The sequence below is a fragment of the Papio anubis genome, chromosome 11 (genome assembly GCF_008728515.1).
Source record: "Papio anubis isolate 15944 chromosome 11, Panubis1.0, whole genome shotgun sequence".
Classification (NCBI taxonomy): domain Eukaryota; kingdom Metazoa; phylum Chordata; class Mammalia; order Primates; family Cercopithecidae; genus Papio; species Papio anubis.
In genome coordinates, this window is record NC_044986.1 from 78371566 (window position 1) to 78393689 (window position 22124).

The following is a 22124-nucleotide window of genomic DNA, read 5'->3' on the forward strand; positions in this document are numbered from 1 at the left end:
CTAAGGTCAAACTGAGCTCAAGCTTCTCATCCAGATTTTGGCAATATGCACCCTCCCTAACCGATGGTTCTTTAAAACATTGTAAGTTGGCTTAGCAATGTCCTCTTCCATCTAAAGGTGGGTCACAGCACTGGCAAATGTATAATGTTGGACTGTTGCTGGGAGCCACATACCACATTAGATTTTTTTTTTTTTTTTTTTTTTTTTTGACAAGTTAACAGCTCCTCATTTTCTGGCAATGTATGACAGGCAAAACTGTCATAGTTATACTCAAGCGATGTGCAGGTTAGGCAATTGCAATACTAAACCCAATGTATTCAGTTGGTTTAGGGGCACTGCAGTGAAATAAAGAAATGCATGTAGTTGTGATCTACCTAGCTAAAGACCAAAACGCACATTTAGTCTTTCCTAAAAATACCTGAACTTCACCAACATCAACTTCACCAGTACTCTTTCTGATGACTGCATATTGAATTAGGCTGAAGGGAAGGGGAGTGGTAGCCCATGGGGTCATATCAGACTGGTAATTCCGCTCTTTATGTATTGTTTATCCAAAAGACTTACATTAACAACCAACCACATTCCAAGAACTGCACTGCTCACCAGAGATGCAGGAGGAATGGGCCATCATTTCTGTGCCCCAGGAGCTCACACAGACTGTAATTACCTCTGGGAATCTCAAAGACCAAAGCAATGTGAAATGTTGACCACATTGTTCTCAATAGCTACTGAGCTATTCCAAATGTGTTCCCTGATCTGTTTTAAGAATGAAAATGTAGAGAAATTAGAGTTCAGGTGAGAGGAGTTAAAGTGATTAAGAGGATGGTGAACTCTTCTAACAAGAAACTAATAGCATGTAGCTTAGTTCAACAGTGGTAAGTAGAGCTTATGATAATGACATATAAATATTTGAAAAATATAAAGAAGGGGCAAATTATTTGGCGTGATTCAATTACAAGTGATTAATAGCAATGCAAAGTAATTATGAAAGGGAAATTCAAAATGGACGTAAGTAAAAAAGAGTTTTCTTTTTGTCTTGTTTCCTAAAAGAATATATAGGGCTACATTACTGGAAAGCATTTGCAACTACACAAGAAAATATGAAACAAGGAAACTAAGAGCAAGTAATTTACCAATGGTAGACTAATTATTAATTCATTATTAATTAATACAATTTAATCCATTTATCAAATGTTTTTATTAATTCATTCATCAAATTAATTATTCATCAAATTTTTTAGGTTACTCACATATTTAACATTTTCTTTGCTCCCATATATTCATTTATTTCATTTGTTTATTTTACTTTTTTTTTTTTTTTAACATTTCAGTGTTCCACAAGTTGGGAGATATAGACAGTAATATATTTCAATAATCTGATATTTCTGTAGTCCAGCACATTAAAAATTTGGTTCTCATTCATATAAAGTCCAAATCAAATGTTTATTAGAGGCAGAAGGATGAGGGTTGGATTGTGGGAGTCGATGGTTAGAGGGGCCCAGATCCGTGGAATCATTCAGAGATTCAGGATGAGGAAGATCGACAAATTCACTGTGATCTCCACAGCCAGCTGGAAGATAAGGGCAGAAGGAGATTGAGGAAGAAGTAACTCCTCCTTAAACACTCTGTTCTAGAAGACACTCAGATTAGTTTCACCTATATTCCATTGTTGAGAATTAATGGAATAACATTGCTTGGATGCACTGGGCACTGGGAAATGTGGCTTCTTTCCTAGCATCATCTCTACAACTTGCAGGAGAGCATGAGTTTTTAATGGACAAACAGGTGAATAAAACACTTAAATTCCTACCCTCTTGGAAAGTACATTTTAGTTGGAGGAAACTGGTAATAATACTATAAATTCATAAGTAAAACAAACATTTTGTTGTAAGGACATAAACACTGTGATGGTATATAAAGCCTGGAAGAAGTGCAGGGAGTGTTGGGTGTACAATTTCAAATGGATAGTTTGGAAGGAGCTCAGTGAAAAAGAGGTATTTGAGCAATTATTTGAATGAGGTGAGAATGTCAATCATGTGGAATGTAACGGGAAGTTATTTAAAGCTATGGAACAGCAAATGGAAAGCCTGTTGGGTGGAATCATGTCTGATATCTTTAGGGAACAGCTGGCGGCTAACCTATTAGGAGCAAAGTAAGCAAAGGTTAGAGAATGGTAGGATATGAGGTCGGGGAATAAATAGGGTTTTAAACATACAGAGGCCTTAAAAGTGATAGTGAGAATTTTGGCTCTTACTCTGAGGTACAGGGGAAGTCATTAGAGGGTTTTGTGCAGAGGAGTGAAGTGATTTATGTTTTAAAAGCGTTACTCTAGTTGTTGTTCTGAAAATAGACTGTGGTGCAATAGGGCAGAAGGAGGGAGACCATTAGAAAGCTTTTTCAATAATTGAGATGAGAAATGATGGCATCTTAGACCAGAGACACTGAGAAGTGGCTGGATTCTGGGTATACTTTGAAGGTGGAAATGACAGGATTTGCTGATGGCTTGGTGGTATGGTGTGATGGAAGAAAGGAGTCAATGATCACTCCAAGACTTTGTGCTTAAAAGACTAACTGGAGGAGTAGAATTTTTATTAATTGAGATGGGGAAGACTGTAGGGGATTCTCATTTAGATGTGGGTAGAGCACATAAGGGACTTGATTTGGGATGACTTTTAGATATTTAAGTTGAGCTGACAAGTAGGCAGTTAGAAATATGAGTATGATATTACATGGGGAGTGGAGGTTTATAAAGAATAGATCCAAATATTGAGCTCCAAGAGATTCCAACATTTAGGGGCTGGAGAAGTGGGGAGGAACAGCAAAGGGGAATGAAAAGGAGTGACAAGAGAAAGAAAATTAGGAGAGTCTAGTATTGATAAAGCCAAGTAAGAGAAGTGTTTGAATTAAGAAAGAATGAGACTGAGCCAGGAGGATCTCTTGAGCCCACGAGTAAGAGACCAGCCTGGGAAATATAGTGATATCCCACATCTACAAAAAATAAAAAAAAATAATAATAACCAGGTGTGGTGGCGTGTGCCTATAGTCCAAGCTACTAAGGAGGTGGAGGCAAGAGGATTGCTTGAACATGTGGAATGTAGCGGGAAGTTCAAGGTTACAGTAAGCTAGATCATACCAGCACACTCTAGCTTGGGTGACAGCACAAGACCCTGTCTCTCTTAAAAAAAATCGAAGAAAGAAAGAAAGGAAAGAAGAGAAAAGAAAAGAAAAAAGAGCCACAATCTCAGCTGCTGCTGACAGGTCAAATAAAATGAAATAGGTCATTGGTGATCTTGATTGAAAAATAAAAATAAAAAAGAACAGTTTTAGTGTAGTGATGAGCAAAAACTGACTGGAGTAAGGTAAAGGGAAAATGGGAAAAGGCAAATTGGTGGCAATTATTTAATTATTTTGAGGATTTTTTTTTCTATAAAAGGAGCAAAGAGCAAAGTGATAGGGTGGTAAATCAGAATAGGAAGTAGACACAAGGAAGGGATTTCTAAGTGGGAAATATGACAGCACATTTGTAAAATGATGAAAAATTTACAATGCAAGAAAGAGAAGGGGAGTTAATATGCAACAATCTTATGTCCATGAGAAGGGCTGGAGCAGGCACTCTAGTGAAGGGATTGGAGATAAAGGCAGGTTTATCTGTAATGGTTCAGGTGAAGGAGTGAAATACATGGTAGGCTTTTGTGAGTTCCCTTTGAATTGCTCCTTTTGTTCTCAGCAAATAAGAAGCACAGATCATTCAGACGAGAAGACGTGAAATCATTCTTTAAGGGAATAGGATAGTGATGGAAAATGGAAACCTTCCCAGGCAGTTTCGAGGACCACTTGAGGCTAATGGTCATGTGTGGAAAGCAAAATCATTCAACCTTATGCCAGTTTTTTTTTTTTCCTTTTATCCCATCATAGTACCTGTGTGGGGGTGTGACTGTAGCATAATGGAGAATTTTGTTTAGTGAGTTAGACATTTTTTCTTGGTCAGTACAATGGCATGAGAGATGGTTAAGGAGTTTAATGCTTGAGCAAGAGAATGGTTAAAACAGCATGCTAGAGATTCTAAGCTTGGTAAGGTGGGAGTGATGACTTTAAAGAGTTGAATATGATAGTAAAATGGTGAAAGGATTAGTGTATTTGAAAAAAAAAATAGTGTTATAGTGTTATACTACTAAAAAGAAATGCCCTAGGATCACTCTGAGAGGAATCTTTGAAGTTAAAAGGATGGAGTGGTTAGTTGTTGATAATGAGAAGATTTAGATACAATTATAGAAGTGAGGGGCTAAGGATGAGTGCAGAATAAAGCCACCGGAGAAGAGGAAATGAAAGCATGGATAGGCTGAAGTATTGGAAGGATCGTCAAACTTGTTTAATCTGAGAATTTTGACAGGAACAGTGTCGATGTGACACAGAGCCAGGAACTACAATCTTACAGCTATGACATTCCATCTGGGATTTTTCAAGTATCTCATTTAAATTTTCTTGTTTAACAGTCTAGTTGGGGTTAGCTCTGAGTTTTTGTTTAAATAGAAATGTTTTTTATTTTGACTGTAGTTTTCAAAGATGCTTTTATGGCTAGAATTCCAGGTTAACAATTATGTTCTCTTAGCATTTTCAAAATATTGTTCCATTGCTTTCTGACTTTTGTGTTTGCTATTGAGAAGCCAGTAGTCTAATTATTGTTTATTGTGGATGACTTTTTTCCCACAGCTGTTTTTAAAAGCTTCTATTTATTTTTGCACTGCAATTTCAGTAGGATTTATCTAGGTGTAGAATTCACATTTTTCTGATTCTGATCATTGTTATTTCTCATTAATTCTGGAAAATTCCCGTGAATTTTCACTCCAAATAATCATTGTCTTCATTTTCTATTAGGATTTTGCACTTTATACTCCATGTTGGATCTTTCCACTCTATTATCCTTTCCTTAAAACATCTCTTTCCTATTTTCCATCACCCCTTGTATGTGTACTTCATTTCTGGTATTTTCTTCACATATTTTTTCAATGTACTAATTTTCCTTTAAGCCATATCTGATAATCTTTTGAACTATTACATTTTTCATTTCTATAGAGTTACTTGGTTCTTTAAATACATAAGTATAATTTTGTTAGTTCTTTTTTCCTAACTCCTACTCTCAATTTCTCTGTTACATATTTAAACATATTACACATGCATGATTTGTAGTCTCTGTGTAATAAATCCAATATCTGTTGTTCTTGGGTGTTTAGTTCTGTGGTATATTGGTCCTGCCTACACTTACACATGGCAGCTTATTTCCTCATTTATATAATAATTTTTAAAATTCTTTTAATCTTTGATCCTTTGATATTATTGGGGTATTTTTTAGGCTACATTTAAATTGTCTTCGGAAAGGATTTCTAGGCTACTTGCAGACAACTAGAGGCCTTAGCAGTCTATAACTACTTTAAATTATACTTTAAGTTTTGGTGGGGAGTGGACAAGGGTATGATAAATTTTGTTTCAAGCATGAGGGCAAACTTTTGTTTAAGAATCATCAAGAGAGTTCTGCTTCTCCTTCACCTCCTCCTCTTCTTCCTTTTCCTCCTTCTCTACTTGGGGCCAAAGCTAGGACCTTCATTATAAATGAGGTATCTTGTATCAGGGATTCAAGATACTCACAGGGAGTCTTCAGTCTGGCCTTCAACCTTAGTTCCTTATTTGCATGGCCCACTAAAACTCAGACTCCGGGCCACCAGTGATTGGCATATAAACTGCAGAAAACTTCTCATTCTAGTGCTTGCTTACTCATGTGGATTCTCTCTTTCTTTCTTTTTTTTTCTTTGTAAAGCCTTCTAAAGAATTCCCTTACTCTCCTGTGACTACAGTCATGCATTAAAAACCGATTATTTGATATGTTATTTTATTAATTGTGCTGAATGGGAAATAAGGGGTGGCATGTTCTGGTAACATTTACTCAAACTTTTATATATATAAATCTCATTGGGTGCTTCATCTTTGTGTTTTTTCTTTTTTCTAGGGCTCTTTGTATATTAAGGATAGCAATTCTAGGCCATATATAGCAAGTTATTTTTTTCCCTAGTTTGTTAAATCTAGTTTTAACTTTGATAAAAGTGCTGTGTTTTTCTTAAGACCTTTTAAGTTTTTATGTAGTCAAATATATTGATCTTTCCTTTTAAGTTCTCTGCATTTGATTCCATGCTTAGAAAATTTTCTCCGTTGATACCATAAAATTATTTTTTAATCTGATATTTCTTCTAGTTCTTCCTAGAATTAATATTTTCAATAACCTACTTCCTCCGTAGAATATAAATGACTCCTTTTATGTTGTGCAAAATACTTTTATATATAGGTATGCCTTCAACTTTCTATTATATTCTATCTATATAATATATATTTATAAATATACTTTTTATATTTGAATTGTTAGAAACTATTGGAAAAAATAGTTTAATTTAGGTCATATAGAGTAGTTCCATCACAAGTTTTTTTTTATTTTGATTTTTTTCCCTTCTCCTTCCTTCAGTCATCTTACAAGTTTTTGGTGTTTTTTTTCTAAGGAAACATGGATGGTCATTCTACTTTGCCTCAGGCCTTGAGAACAAAAATGAAAAAGCTAGACACATCAAAACCCGAAATCTAGGCACTACAGACAACTGAACAGGCAGTTCTTACTTAGGGTGATGTATTATTTAATGGAAAATACTCTGCTTGCCATGAGAACATATATAGTAGGTGCATCTGACCTGGACAATAGAATCAGGAAAAGCTTCCTGGCAGGGGTGATTTGAAGTCTATATTTCTAGTATGTGGGGAATGGTGGAGAAGGAGCAAGTAAGTCTTGCCGAGGCAACATGTGGGATGTTTCCAGTGAGACAAAGCATGATTTATTTGAAAAACGAAAACAGTTCAGTTGGGGAGAGGTATACATGGTGATGTGCAAATGCTGCAGAATGAAGCTGGACAGGAAAAAGGGCCAAGGAATGAATTATGGATGTTTTATTGAGAGCAATGAGATGCATTGAAAGGTTTGAAACTGTGGGATAATGTGATCAAATCTGTATTTTTTGAACAACATCTGGGCTGTAGCACTTTTTATATGGGATAGAAAATGACAAAGCCTTTAGAGGGATGGGCTGATTTAGAGGATATTGCTATAATGCAGGTGGAAAATAACTATGGCCTAGTAAATGTGGAAGGACACAGATACACTCAGTAGAGATTTCATGGTGAATGGCCAGATTTGGTAATGACTAAGATGGTAAGGATGGGAGAAAAAGAAGAATCAAGGAGGTGACTAAGCTTTTTTCTTGAGCAACTGGTAGATCGAGTTGCCATTTTCTGAGACACATGATAGAAAGAAGGAGGAGCTCTTCCTAGGAGGGAAATACATATTTTGGTGGGAGACCTTTTAACTATGTATCTATTGAATAACAAAGTGACAATATTCTCCATCCTCTTCTTTCCATTCCCAATTTTACTTCTCATCCCAATTCAAATCATTGTTACTGATGATCAGTGCTATGTCAGTGCCTCTCATCTGGTCTTTCCATCCCCAGTCCACCTAATCAATCCATCCTACACCAGGATGGATGCTTTGTTTTCCACATTTGTGGCTTTGTTCATTCTCCCCGCTCCCCTGGGAGACCCTTCTGCCTACATATCTTAAAGCCAATCTACAAGGACACCTTCATGTCCTAGGTAACACCAGTGGCTTCTGATATCTTCCCTTGATGATCAGCCATATGTATTTGAATATGTTGTAACGTAGTATATAAATCATGGGCATTGGACACAGGCAAACCCACCTCTGCCACTTGCATGGCCCTGGATGCCAAGGATATCAACTGCTCTAAACTTCTGTTTCCTCCTTTAAAAATGGGTGTAATAATAAAGACCTTGATTGCTGTGAAGGATGCAATTAAGATTGGCACAGTATCTGACCCCCCACACACAGGAATTTCATAAGGGGTAATTATTACTCATATTGTCTACAAAGCCATTTCTCACAGTCTGTTGCCATAGTAGTCACCTATGTGTCTGTATCTCCTTATATGAAGGCATGAGCATTTCCTTTGTTGTCTTCACAACAATTAATAAGGACAAGCACAATGTAGGTACACAATACATGGCATGCATGAATGTTTAAAGCATGAGAGGAGGATAGAGAATTACAGAAAAAAGACTTGCTTAAACTGAAATATTTCTTACTGTGTGCCATAAAGTGCTGAGGGGTGCTATCTTCTACCATGAATCCTTCCAACCTGAACTGCAATGATTTTAAATTTTTTGACAGTTCTCTTCTCCCTAAGAGTAGTAATTTTGGTGGTTATGCATAGATCAAAGATGCAATAGGGAACGTTTTAAGTGGTGTTGTAAATAATGATTTCAAGAATGTGCTTTAATTTTTATTGAATATCATCTGACTAGCAATCTTGTTTTTGTTTTAGCCTTGTGAATATTTATTCTAGCATAAGTGAGTACAGTAATTTCTAATACAAATATTGTCCACCTGGGTTTCCTGGTGTCTGTATGGATAATTCACCTTGTTCTTTGTTAGAGGAATTATTGGTGGCTCTCGGGTTGGAAGATGCCTGTGTTGACCTACCTGTGGCCCGTAGAAGGTGGGAAGACCTGCATATTGCCTCTGCTCAACCTCCTTCTCCCAGTAACTAAGAAGCCTGGACTGGGCTGGTTGGTACAGTTGGCTCTTCCTGACTCTGATTGTCTCATTCATGCCAGTTCATGTGATACTTGTGAGAGGAAGGATTTCAGCCTTTGAGGTCAGGCCTGTCTGGCTCCCAGGCCCACCACTGCCACTTCTTATGTTTGTAATCTCGAAATAGCTCCATATGTTTTTTGAACAACCAAGTTGTATTGTTTTGCTTTGGTTTCTGTGTACATAGGTATGTAATCATCTTTGGTGGCTCACGTCTGTAATGCCAGCACTTTGGGAGGCAGAGGCGGGCGGATCATGAGGTCAGGAGTTCAAGACCAGCCTAGCCAATATGGTGAAACCCCGTCTCTATTAAAAATACAAAAATTACCCAGGCGTGGTGGCAGGTGCCGTAATCCCAGCTACTTGGGAGGCTGAGGCAGAAGAATCATTTCAGCTCGGGAGGTGGAGGTTGCGGTGAGCCAAGATTGCGCCACTGCACTCCAGCCTGGGTGACAGAGCAAGATTCTGTCTCCGAAAAAAAAAAGAAGAAAACAACCATAATTTTAAAACAGGTAGCATGACTCACGTTTACTCCTTGGAGATCTAGTTGAATTTGTATTTTTCTTCCAATTCTCAGGTCTGTGAAATTTAAAACCCTCCCCAAGGCTTTTACAGAGTTTCTACCTTGGATGTTCTCCTGGTCCCCTCTACCTCCAGCTCCTGTGCTGTGGTCACTGGTGCCCTTCAACCCATATCTATCAGAATAAGAAACTCAGCCTTTCTACCAGTTTTGTTTTAAAAATCCACTTCCATGTGTGTGTGGAGTGAGCTCAGAGAATGTTGGGTATCATGATGGGGTCGTACTGCTTTTAGGTCTTTACTTGGGTTTCCTTTTTCCCCACCTTCTTCCATTTCTGGGTTAGGCCTTCTCTCCATAACTGCTCTCTTCCCTTTCTCACTCTTTTTCTCTCTTTCTCCCTCCTTTCTTTCTGTTCACTTCTTTCTGTCGGTCTCCCTTTCTCTCTCTGTCTCTCTCTGTCTCTCTGTCTCTCTCTCTCTCTGACACACACACACACACACACACACATCTCTTACAAGGATAATGATACTGTACCAGTTGATTTACAAAAATTTAAAAGCAATTATATATAGAAATTAGTCAGTGAACTGCATGGTGCAAATCTATATTGGTCTTTCCTTTTCTTTGCTTTTGATGACCAAAGAATAGCTATCCAAAGATAGCTTTGGGTTGCAGCTGCTGCCAGGTATCATGCAGTCTGGACACTGGGCACAATGTGTCAGCAGAACTGGGGGTGATCCAAGCAGCCCAGGAAACAAAGCCCTGCTTGTATCTCTAGAGTGTTCTTTCCCCTGAAGAGGCCCAAGATCCCTGAGAGCTCAGCACAGCTCATTTCTTTATTATCTGCCAGGGTCTTCAGTCTCCTCTGGATGCCAGTGGGGAGCAGATTGGATTTCTGGGAGAATCAACAAAAAGAAGTTCTAAGAATTAAGGCGGGCCAGGCATGGTGGCTCACACCTGCAATCCCAGCACTTTGGGAGGCCAAGGCAGGTGGATCACCTGAGGTTAGGGGTTCAAGAGCAGCCTGGCCAACATGGTGAAACCCCATCTCTACTGAAAATACAAAAATTAACCGGGCATGGTGGCGTACTCCTGTAGTCCCAGCTACTCGGGAGGCTGAGGCAGGAGAAATTGCTTGAATTGATCTGGATTTCTGAAAGGAATCTTCTGCCTCTTATCATGATCCAGTCTTGTATTTTTTGTCATGGTGACAGTGACATTGTACCTCATGTCAACACGAAACATAATTTTTCCCAAACAGTCTTTTAAAGATAGGGAAACAACATTGACATGTTCTGGTTTAGAGTTGTATCAGTGAATTAAGGAATGGATTTCAGGAAAGATCATTAGACCAAGAGTCAAAATAACTCTATGGTCCCATCTTGCATAGCTTATAGTCCTGAGATCACAGGAAATTCACCTAAGACAGGATCATTTTAGTACCATGGAGATTTGCCTAGTCCATCTTACAGGGCTCTCATGGAGATCCATTTAAGTGAAATATATTAACTAAAAGTAATCATTTTCTCATGAAATATCAAATACATATAAAATATTTATTATAAAACACAATAAAAATCCCATTCACTAATTATTATTGAATAGACATTTTAAATAATCATTTGCTGAACAAATATAAAGAGAGCATGAAGCCTAGGAGATGGTGGAAAAATGACCTATACGCAATGAAGAAAAAAGCATCAAAATGTCAATAGATTTGAGTAGCTAACTAAATTAAATATAATCATTGATGGATAAATGTAAAGCCATAGATGGACGTTCAAGGAGTAATGCATGAAGATGAGATGGCCTGATGCACACTTATGAGCATTTAAGTACTACAAGATAAATCTGAGCCAAGTGAATGCCCCAAAAGTTTCTGAAGTTCTGGAAAGTGCTGACGGAAGGGGCGGCCCCCAGCCTCCACCTGGAATTTAGACATCCCCTTTAGCTGAAGGTTGTCCTCTCCTGAAAGTTTGCTGATAGTGAATTTGGAGTTAGCAAGAACCTTTATCTCTGTATTTTAAAGGGAAGAAGAATTATTCAAAAACTCCAATCAAAGTCCTCAATACGTTAAGATACTCTTAAATACCCATATAAGAACACTTCATGCACACATAAAGAATTTCACACATCCATTGCCCTGTTATTTAACACTTAAACTTGTTCTTTGAAATCTTTGTGTGCAGAAGCTGAACAGTATCAGAGACAAATTAAATTTTCATTTCATAACTAACATCTATCTCAATGCACTTCATCATTCCAACTTTTCTTTGGATTTTCAAGGCCTTTGAAATTCACTGACTTTCTTCGAAAGGCATTTCGACTTCCGTAGGAGACATATTTACTTTAAACTGTGAGGGGAGTTGATAGTGATGATGAAAAAATCCATCTATTAGTAGAAAGCACAAGCAGGAGATACTTGTTATTAGAATAAAAACACATAGACAATTGCAGCACACTCTGCTTCCTCTCACCAAGTCTTGCCTGCAATTAAACATTTTCACTGATGCGTATAAACGGAGTGGGGTTTAGAGTTTGACAATAACTTTTAGGTAAAAATTATTGCGTATCATTGTAGCAAACATTTGTAGAATGAGAGTACATATAGTGAAAGATATATACATTGTGTCAGTTTGTGCCACTAGGAAGGATTCACTATCTGCCTTCTTAATGTGACACAGTAATTCAATTAATTGTGTTGGACTCCATTCCCTGGCACATAGTACATGTTAAAAAAAATTGCTGAATTACTGACAGAATGGGGAAGAATATTCTAGACTAGCGCATTGGGGTTATCAGTAGAGAGTACATAAAGAAAAACCTTTTTAATAATTAAAAGATCTAGTTAGAAAATAAAAAAGGACATAGTGTGTTCTGTTTCTCTAGATGTACCCTTGCAGGAGGAGGAACATTTTAGGAATTTTGCTCAACAGATTCATCCCTAGTTGGGTTTTTAGATGCAATGATAAGATCCCCCCACAAATCCAAAGTCTCTGATTATCTGTTCAAGAATTTGTATATCCCAACTCTTTGTGTAGTTAAAAATTATAAATCAAATTGCTCTGTAATCTGGTTTTTATGTCAGGAACAAAACTCACATTTCAATTTACAAACTTTGCAAAGGCCTGTTTTCCATTGCTATCATCATTTTTATTATTGTCTTAATTGTTACTTTAAAAAAACCTATCATTTTAACATTATAATCATTAGAAGAAATGAACGTGAACTAAAATGTAGGTATTTCATTTCATTTTTAATTTAACCATGTCTTTTATAAGTTAATGAGGATATTAATTTTTAGTTTCTTATATTTTGCCTAAAATCTAAAAATAACTACCATATAAAACAAATATTGTCTTGTTCACTCATCTTGGAAATATTCTTAGTATAGGAATGTGTTTATGATTTAATTAATGAAGAATATAAATATATAGCTACACATTTGTTCATATGTATTAATTTTCATATATTATATATTAATAAATTACCTTTTCAATGTACATATGTGCACATATTTCATGTAAATGTACACTCTGTCTATCAGTAAATTTGTAGACATGCCTATAGGATTTGCAATCTAGTTAAGTTATTTCTTACTGTTATGTGCTTTTCTGCTTTACTTATGGTTAACTGATACAGGGAAGGCAGAGGCAAGGGACCCTCATCCTGATATCCCATTTGGGGGCCCCTGCAATGTGTGCTTCCTGGAGCCTGGAGCATGCATACTAAGCTTTGTGGACTATCAGAGATCCTACAAGCACACAATATTCAAAGTTCTATAAGATCCATGTCTGCTCAGTACTCACCTGAGTGATTCACTTCACGAGGACCTGAAGCAAGTCAATGCAACATTTATGTTTCTATTCTCTCTACACCAGTGAATATAATGTTCTTAGGACCAGCGAACATTGGGGTCAGCCATATCAGTGGCCTGAGAAGGCACCAGCTAGTTCACCACCCATGGTACTTAGACATATTCTTTTTTTTTTTTTTTTTTTTTTGAGTCATGATTAATGAATCCTACCATATTGGCTGTCAGAATTCTTTAGATCCAATTTGTAGATCCCCTTGTCCGTAGACTCACCAAGACAATTTTCATATTTGTATATGTTGTGTGAATCAACATATATAAATAACTTGAGTAACTCCTCCCAAGAATGCCCTTCTACTTTTAGCTATTAAATCCTAAATATACAAAAGTAAGAGGCTTTATAGAACATAACCACAAATTTTATTTCTCACTATATTCTGTTGAATTTTCTCAATTTTAAATTTTTTTTAAACATGGCAAGTATAACAAACCCCCAAACAGTGGAGCACTTCTATTTCATTGTCAAGCCCAGCTCACAAAAATTTGAAGTTAGTAGAATATTTTTCAAGGAAAATTTATCCTTGAAGTCATCAACTATTGCAATTCATGCTTAAGAACAACAAGCATTAGGACTCAATTGTATTTTCTTTTAAATTCATTTCTGTTATTTATTTATTTATTTTTTTTTGAGACGGAGTCTCGCTCTGTCGCCCAGGCTGGAGTGCAGTGGCGCAATCTCGGCTCACTGTAAGCTCCGCGTCCCGGGTTCACGCCGTTCTCCTGCCTCAGCCTCCCGAGTAGCTGGGACTACAGGCGCCCGCCACCACGCCGGGCTAATTTTTTGTATTTTTAGTAGAGACGGGGTTTCACCGTGTTAGCCAGGATGGTCTCAATCTCCTGACCTCATGATCCACCCGCCTCAGCCTCCCAAAGTGCTGGGATTACAGGCGTGAGCCACAGCGCCGGGCCTTATGTTAATTATTTTAAAGAAATTTTCCCACACTACTTTTGTTCCCCATTTGCTGTTTGTTGTTGTGGTTCCTTTGCTTGTTTTGGAGACAGTCTCCTCTATCCCCCAGGTGCAATCTCAGCCACTGCAACCTCCTCCTCCCGGGTTCAAGCCATTCTCCTGCTTCAGCCTCCCAAGTAGCTGGGATTACAGGTTCCTGCCACGATGCCTGGGTAATTTTTATATTAGTAGAGACAGGGTTTTGCCATATTGGCCAGGCTGGTCTCAAACTGCTGACCTCAGGTGATCCGCCCGCCTTGGCCTCCCAAAGTGCTGGGATTATAGGCATGATGAGCCACCATGCCTGGCCTGTCTGTTTGCACTCTTGCTAACAGCACCAGTGGTTGCTATTGTGTTTTTCAAAGAGGAACCACCAAATCAGAACTGTTAGACCTCAGACAGTTTTTTTTTGACACAGAGTAGTGGAAGAGAGCCACTCAAGAAAGCTTGCTTTATTATCTTAATGCTCTCAAAGCAATCTTTGTCATTTCCTTTGAATAGCACTTTGCGAGTTTCACTTGACATATGGCATGGCCCTCATGGATATAGGCATTTGCTTTTCAGTCTAAACAAAAATCAAATTCATAATTTTTATTTTTGTAGCAATTTATATCAGTATTCATCACAACAAAGCATATTCCTCTTTTTCCTTCTGACTTACATTCTTCCTCAAACCACCTTTAAGTAATGATCTTCCTGAACAGTGTACAACTGACAAGTGTTTCCTGCATCAAAGAATAGTTGAGTGGGTGAGTGTAGAACAATAGTATTATAGTTTATAAATACTGGGATTTCAGGACTAATGTAATAAGGAGAAACCATCCTTCCTTTTTATAGCTTTGAGGGAATGACAGGAACAACTACTGCAGCTAACAGCAGAACATAACTGTTTAGAATGCCTTTTAACAATTAGTATTTAGTGTCTCACTTTATTTCTAAGGCCACTGTGCATGATGCAGAAGCCTGATGACAGTAGCATCCACATTCTTTTAAAAATGCGTAACGACCATCCTGGCTATCACGGTGAAACCCCGTCTCTACTAAAAATACAAAAAACTAGCCGGGCGAGGTGGCGGGCGCCTGTAGTCCCAGCTACGCGGGAGGCTGAGGCAGGAGAATGGCGTGAACCCGGGGGGCGGAGCTTGCAGTGAGGGGAGATCACGCCACTGCACTCCAGCCTGGGTGACAGAGTGAGACTCCCTCTCAAAAAAAAAAAAAAAAAAAGAAAAAGGAAAAAATGCGTAACAAAAGGTTATAAATGTTTACTTTTTAAAAAATTCATTAATTCCCTCCTTTATTCAATAAAATGTATCAAGCACATACTATATGATAGGCTCTGTATTAGGTACTGATGTGCAAACTAGACATTTGCTGCGTTCGAGAAGCATACAGCTTAGTTGAGAAATTTACTAATCACATGAAACCACAAATAAATGTATAAGGTAAGCTGTGATACTGCTGTTATGAAGCAGCACAGGGTGCTGTGAGAACATATAAATAGGGGTTTCAATGAACGCTTGCTTAAGGTGTAATGTTAGAATTGAGATGTAAAGGATGAAAATGAATTGCTTAGGTGAAAGAGGTGACACCAGAGGGAGCGGGCAGGGAAGGGGGTAGAGTGTTCCAGGAATGCAGAGAGACAGTGGGAAGAAATGAGGTCATTTAAGTGGCCAAGCCAGGTCAAGCTGGGCTTGTTAGTCACTAACATATTTTGTTCTTTATCCTCAGATCATAAAATATGGAATGAAATAATCATATTTGTGTATTTAAAAATCACTCTGGATGCTATGAAAATATAATGACATTGAGTACTGCTTTCACTGAGTCACAGTGGAATCTTGCAAATATTTGAAATAAGTCAACCACCAAAACAAGAATTATATTTGAGTGACAGTATGTCCACAGAAGAGTTTAATTGGATTAGAGCTTTTGAATACTGTAAGTAGAGACACAAATTGCTCCAGAAAATTTATGATCCTGGAATGATTTCCCATGCCCAGAGAGAAACCCATTCCTCTTGTTACTGTCTTCAGAACCACAGAGCATGTCATTAAATAGCAGCTTAGATGGCTGTGCAGGCCTAACTAGGGTGTAGATGGATTGGATAGGGGTCAGGTTGCGTTGGAGTTTGTTAGAACTTGACTTCATCTAACGTTGGCAACACGGCTGGACCTCAGAGAACTGCATGCACGAGGTATCCAGATACACGAAAACAGGCAAAGCGTGACAGTGAAATAACAGGTACTGATGTCGAGACTTTGGTACCTGGTTTCCAGACCAGGAAGTTTTCTTACACATCTCTTCTTACAATGGGTGAAGTACCTGGCACACATGAGCATATTTAACTTTCCAACAGCCATGTGAGGTATAGTGTGTCAGCTCCTTTTGAATAAGTGAGAAAAATGAGGCTTAGAGAATTTAAATACTAATACCCAAAGTCATACAGGTGAAGACAAGATTCAGACTCATGTCTGCCAACTCCAAACCAGGATCTATCTGAGCTTATGTCACTCATTTAAAAATTGGTAATTGAGTTCATATTTATTTTTGAAGGCGTTCACACAAAAAAACACAAAAAGAAACGGAGTCTGGATTGTAGAAAACGTATAAAACCTATATCAAAAATCATCTAATAGTGATAGAGAAGTTTCATATTGAAACAAGTTTTTAGAAAACTGCTCTTGTAAATTAATTGGTACAAACTTAGAATAAAAATGGAATGGTTAGCATAGCTTGTTTTTCACAAGAAACAGAAACTTCACCTGCTTTTTTCCCTGTGAAGTGTTGGTGCAGTGACAGAGAGGATTTGCCTCTCTTATTAATAGTCTGTCAATATCCAGGAAAACCATGTGATGCTTCAGAGATTTTTCTACTGAGTGAATATATTTGATTAAACACCATCTGCAAAAATCCTCATCATCCAAGAAAATAACAGATCGTAGATCTTACACATGCTTTACATGTGTCAAGAAATATGTTGGTCAAATCAAGAGATAAGCACATGGGTTTAGCTGAAGTCCAACTTAAAACAGCTGCTTTTAAATTCCTTGCTATGCCAGGAAGCTTGACTGATGGGACCCAGAGTGACCTCCCTATCTCCTCTCCTAGCTGCTGCTTCTTACCTCTGAAGTTACTTTTTCCACACTGAGGGGGCCTTTCATGGGTACCAGAGTGAATGAGTCAATTGAGTTCATGCAAAAAAGAAAGGGGGAAAAGAGGAGGGAAAGAAGATATTTAAGGGGTTTTGCTATTTTATCTGGCTTAAGTTAAACTTGTAATGTCAAAAAATAAGGCTTGAGGAAAATATGAGTAAATTTTATCTTTCCTTGAGGGGGTGAATCCTTTTTAGTCATTGCAGCAAAGTCAAAAACTGTAACAGAAAATATTGAGAAATTTAATTTAAAAATGTTAAATGTTAGTGTGTCAGATGAAGATAAATGCAATTAAATTTAAGTGACAAACTGGAAAAATAGTAGTGACATATTAATTACAGAATAAGTATATTAGGTAAATAAAAGTTCATAGTTTAGTAAGAAAAAGATAAATGATAGGAAAAAAACCAACAAAGGATATGACTAGGCAGGTCACAAAAGAAGAAATAAAAACTACCAAGAAACATTTAAAAACATTTCAATCTTTTTGGTGTTCAAAGCTACACAGATTAAAACAATATTTTGCCTATCAAATATATTTTTACAATGTAACTCCCATTGTTTATTTAATGAAAAAGGCACAACTTTCCTTATTGGCAATTTTGCAATATGTCGCAAGTCAGTATTATGTCTAAACTTACCCAGTTATTTACCTTTGTAAGATTGTTCTAAAAAATACTTGGACATGTATACAGTTATTTTTACTACATAATTATTTGTAATGGTGAAATATCTTTAATAAATGTAATGTCCACCAATAGAGGATTGGCTACTTGATTTTTATACTCTGCCCCCATAGTACCCTGTAAACTTAGTTTTTAAGTCTCCACAAATTTATGTTAATTTTTATCATTCATTTATTCAATAACTAAATATCTATTAAGTGCCTACTGAGTGTGTCGGGTACCCATGAAGACACAGGAGATCTAGCAGTGACAAACAGAGGAAAATTCTCGTCATACTGGAGAAACAAATGATTCAATGAAAAAATAATAAGTAAAACATGTTCTGCATCAGATGGTGAGGAGTGCCATTGAGAAATGCTGATCAAGGATGGGGATAATGCCAGAGATAGGTGGAGGAAGGGACAGTGTGATTTTAAATAGGGTGTTAGGGAAGGGTTAGTGATAAGGTGACAAGTGATTCAAAGCTTCCCTGATATGAGGGAGAGAAGCCTGCTGATGTCAGAGAGAAGGGCATTCTAGGCAGAGGAAGGGCGCAATGGAAGCCTTGAGGCGAGAGCATGCTGGATGTGTTTGAATAACAGCAAAAGGCACGCTATTGTTGAGCAAAGAGAACCAATGGCAGAATAGCAGGAGACAAGGTTGCAGAGAATGAAAGGAACCCCATAGGCCATTGCGAGGATGCAGGCTTTTTACTCAGAAGGGGGTGGGAAGCTGTTGGGGGGCTTGGTTGATGAAACAACATTATTTTACTTGCATTTCAACATAATCAGCTGGACACTGTGTCAAGAATTGGCTGAAGGGACACTGCGGAGCCAAGGAGATTATTTAAGAGGCTGTTGTAATAATAAAGGAAAAAGATGTTGGGAATGTGAGCTGTTGTAGTAAGGGTGGAGGTAGCAGGGAAGGGTTTGGTTGATATAGTTGAAAACTTTATATTGTTTGAATATCTTAATTTTATGTTTAATAAGCAATATGTTTACATGATTCAAAAATCAAAATTATTTTAAAAGTGTGTACACACAGTCCAGTCCTTCTGAATCCCATTTTATTAATTATCTATGTGTTCTTCCAATGGTTCTTTATATGTATATGTCTGCTCCTGTGGGGTATGTGTATGTGTATGTGAATAAAGGAAGCCATAAAATGGGTTATGCTAACTTTCATCTCCCTTTCTTGCCCAAACATGTTTGCATATAATATAAACTGTACTGTGCTTGCTTACTTTTCTCACCTAAAAATATATGGTTATATTTTGAATATAGAGCAAATAGTGCCAGGACTTTCTGAAAGATTGGATTCAAGGTATGAAGAAAGAGTAACATGAAGTGTGATTTTAAGTCACTGGAAGAAGAGGGTTGCCTTTGGGATAACTGCTTGTTCAGCATCTTTCTTTCCTGACTTAACGGGAGAGACCGTAGCTAGATGGTTCGCATCTACTTCAGTAACCAGTAAATGTTAGAAGCCTCATATTTACTGTTGAATATAATGAGTGATTGATTGGATAAATATTGTATACATAAACTAGAACAGAATGCAAGTAGCAGGATAAAATTTGTTTTCATATATATTTAATGTTTGGAGAAAGTGCTTATAGGACTTTGTTGAAATAAATATTTGCTCTGCTTACAGAGCGTGCTCCAAATACACAGGAGAGTACATTGGTATCTACACTTTGAAAATTTGATGAAAATACATACACAAGAATTTTAATAGTGGTTATCTCTTAGGGTTGGGATTATAGATGACTTTTTTTGGCTTCAGGATTTTATGTCTTTTCCGATCTGTTTACTATAAACACATTTTTTATATTTTTATTTTATATTATTATTTTTTGACAGACAGGGTCTTGCTCTATGGCCCAAGCTGGAGTGTGGTGGCACAATTATGGCTCACTGCAGCCTCCAGCTCCTGGGTTCAAGTGAGCCTTCCTCCTCAGCTTTCTGAGTAGCTGGGACTACAGGCGCACACCACAGTGACCAGTGACCAGTTAATTTTTTAATTGTGTTTTAGGGATAGGATCTCACTATCTTTCCCAGGCTGGTCTTGAACTCCTGGTCTCAAGAGATTCACCCACTTTGGCCTCCCAAAGTGTTGGAGTTGCAGGCATGAGCCACCACACTGGGCCTCTTTTGTAAACACATTTTTGTAAAACTAGAAAGGAGTAAAAAAATAATAATAATAAGGCATGTGATCCCTTATGTGAAATTTTGTTTTTCCTAAGTTGAAAAATGATAGAACAATGGATAACATGTACAAGTGACAACAAAATAAAGGACAGTTTCACTACTTCTTAAGATAAACCCTGGAGCAGACTACCTGAAAATATTAGGAAATTTTCACTTTTGAGATGCATGAGATCTAGGCAGCCAGAAAATGACACAGCAAGGAAGGACTACTGTCATTTGATCACACTCACAGGTCTGTCAGGGCATTCATCAGGGTATAGAAATGCAACATCTGTCACAAATTCTGTGAGATGTTCTTGCTGGCTTCTTTTGTATACAGTGCTATTTTGACATTCTGTATATAAAATATGGCACTTTTTATCCATTTTCAGATTTTCAAAATGATATCTGTGCCAGTGACCTACATTTTTGTCTCACTTGACAATGACTTGGGGCTCTTTCCTTATTAGATCATATAGGTCAACCTCATTCTCTTTTTTTCCATTTTTATGGTACCATTTATATTATATAATATGGATGTGCTATAATTTATCTGGTGTCTTCCATACTGGTAGACAAATAGATTTGTCCTCATTTTTCACTATTACTTAGAACGCTATAATCTGCAAATATTGCTCAAATGTAATTTCTTTACAATAGTTTCCTAGTATTGTAATTGTTGATTTAAATAGTATATGTACTTGAAATTTATTCATTACTTCATTCATACATGCAACAAATTTTATGGAACATTTGCTCCTATGTCAGGCATAGTTTTAGAATCAGAGATTTAGTCCTGAACGAATTAAACCAAATTCCTGTATTTTTGTAGCTTAAATACCAGTGGCAAAACCAGACAATCAATAAGTAAACAAGAGCATATTTTTGTGAGTATGTGGGTATATAAAATATGAAAACAAAGAGATACAGCAGCATAGCATCAAATAGTGATAAGTTCTCTGGAAAAAAAAAAAAACCATCAGGGTTTGGGAATGAAGGACAACATGGCTGCTATCAGTTAGGGTGCTCAGAGATGGTCAATGTGAAAAGATTTGACAGAGGTCTGGATATAATGAAAGAATCTGAATTTCTGGGGTGGGGTGTTCCACGTGAGGCTCTAAGGCAGAATCATCCTTGCTGTGTTCAGGGGATGAGTGACTGGAGTGCAATGGGCAGTGGAAGAGGGTTGGGGATCCCAGTGGAGATGTAATCAAAGGCTGGTAGGAAATACCAGTGGAGAGGAGGGTGGGATAGTAGAACATTGGATTTTACTCTAAGAATGATGAGAACTCATTGGATTGTTTTGAACAGAAACACGACGTGATCAGATTTATATTTAAAATACAATTGTAGTTGTTTTTTTGAAAAAAATAGACTATAGCACAGCAGTATTGGAAGCAGAAATCTCGTTGGAGAGGCTACTGTAGCAGGCTAGACAAAAGATAAGAGTGTCTTGGAGTAATTGTTATAAACACTTTGGGAGGCCCAGGTGGGAGGAGCTCTTGAGGCCCAGGAGTTTGAGACCAGCCTGAGGTACACAGTGAGACCTCCTCTCTACAAATAAAGTTTTTAAAAAAGGCCAGCTGGGCACAGTAGCGTGTACTTGTAGTCCTAGCTACTTCGGAGGCTGAAGCAGGAGGATCTCTTGAGCCCAGGAATTGGAGGCTGCAGCAAGCTGCAATCCTGCCATTGTACTCCAGCCTGGGAGACAGAGCTAGACCCTGTCCCCTCCCACATCAGAAACCAAAAATGATTTAAAATGTTCATGTATTCAGCCACATTGTCCTCCAATATGACTTTATCAAACCTCTTTTGCCAGCAGTATATGAAATTCTCCTTCCCAAATCCTCAAAAGTGGTGGGTCTCCATCACTTTTTTGTTCTCAGCATCATACTTGGCATAGAGTTGGCCTTTGATCATTATCTGTTGAATTGATGAATGAATTTAAATGTCACTATTTGATGCTTAGCGATATAAACTGTTGTTTTGATTTGCATGGTTTGAACTTCAAATCTTTTCATACATTACTTAGAAACTTGTTTTTCTTCATCAAATGCCTGTTCATGACATTTATTCA

The 22124-nt window shown here is 37.5% G+C and overlaps 1 protein-coding gene across 7 annotated transcripts in view; it reads left to right on the plus strand.

The window, feature by feature from the left end:
- NRG3 (neuregulin 3) overlaps nucleotides 1–22124 on the plus strand; it is a 1118981-nt gene that overhangs the window by 168463 nt on the left and 928394 nt on the right. The window lies entirely within an intron of this gene.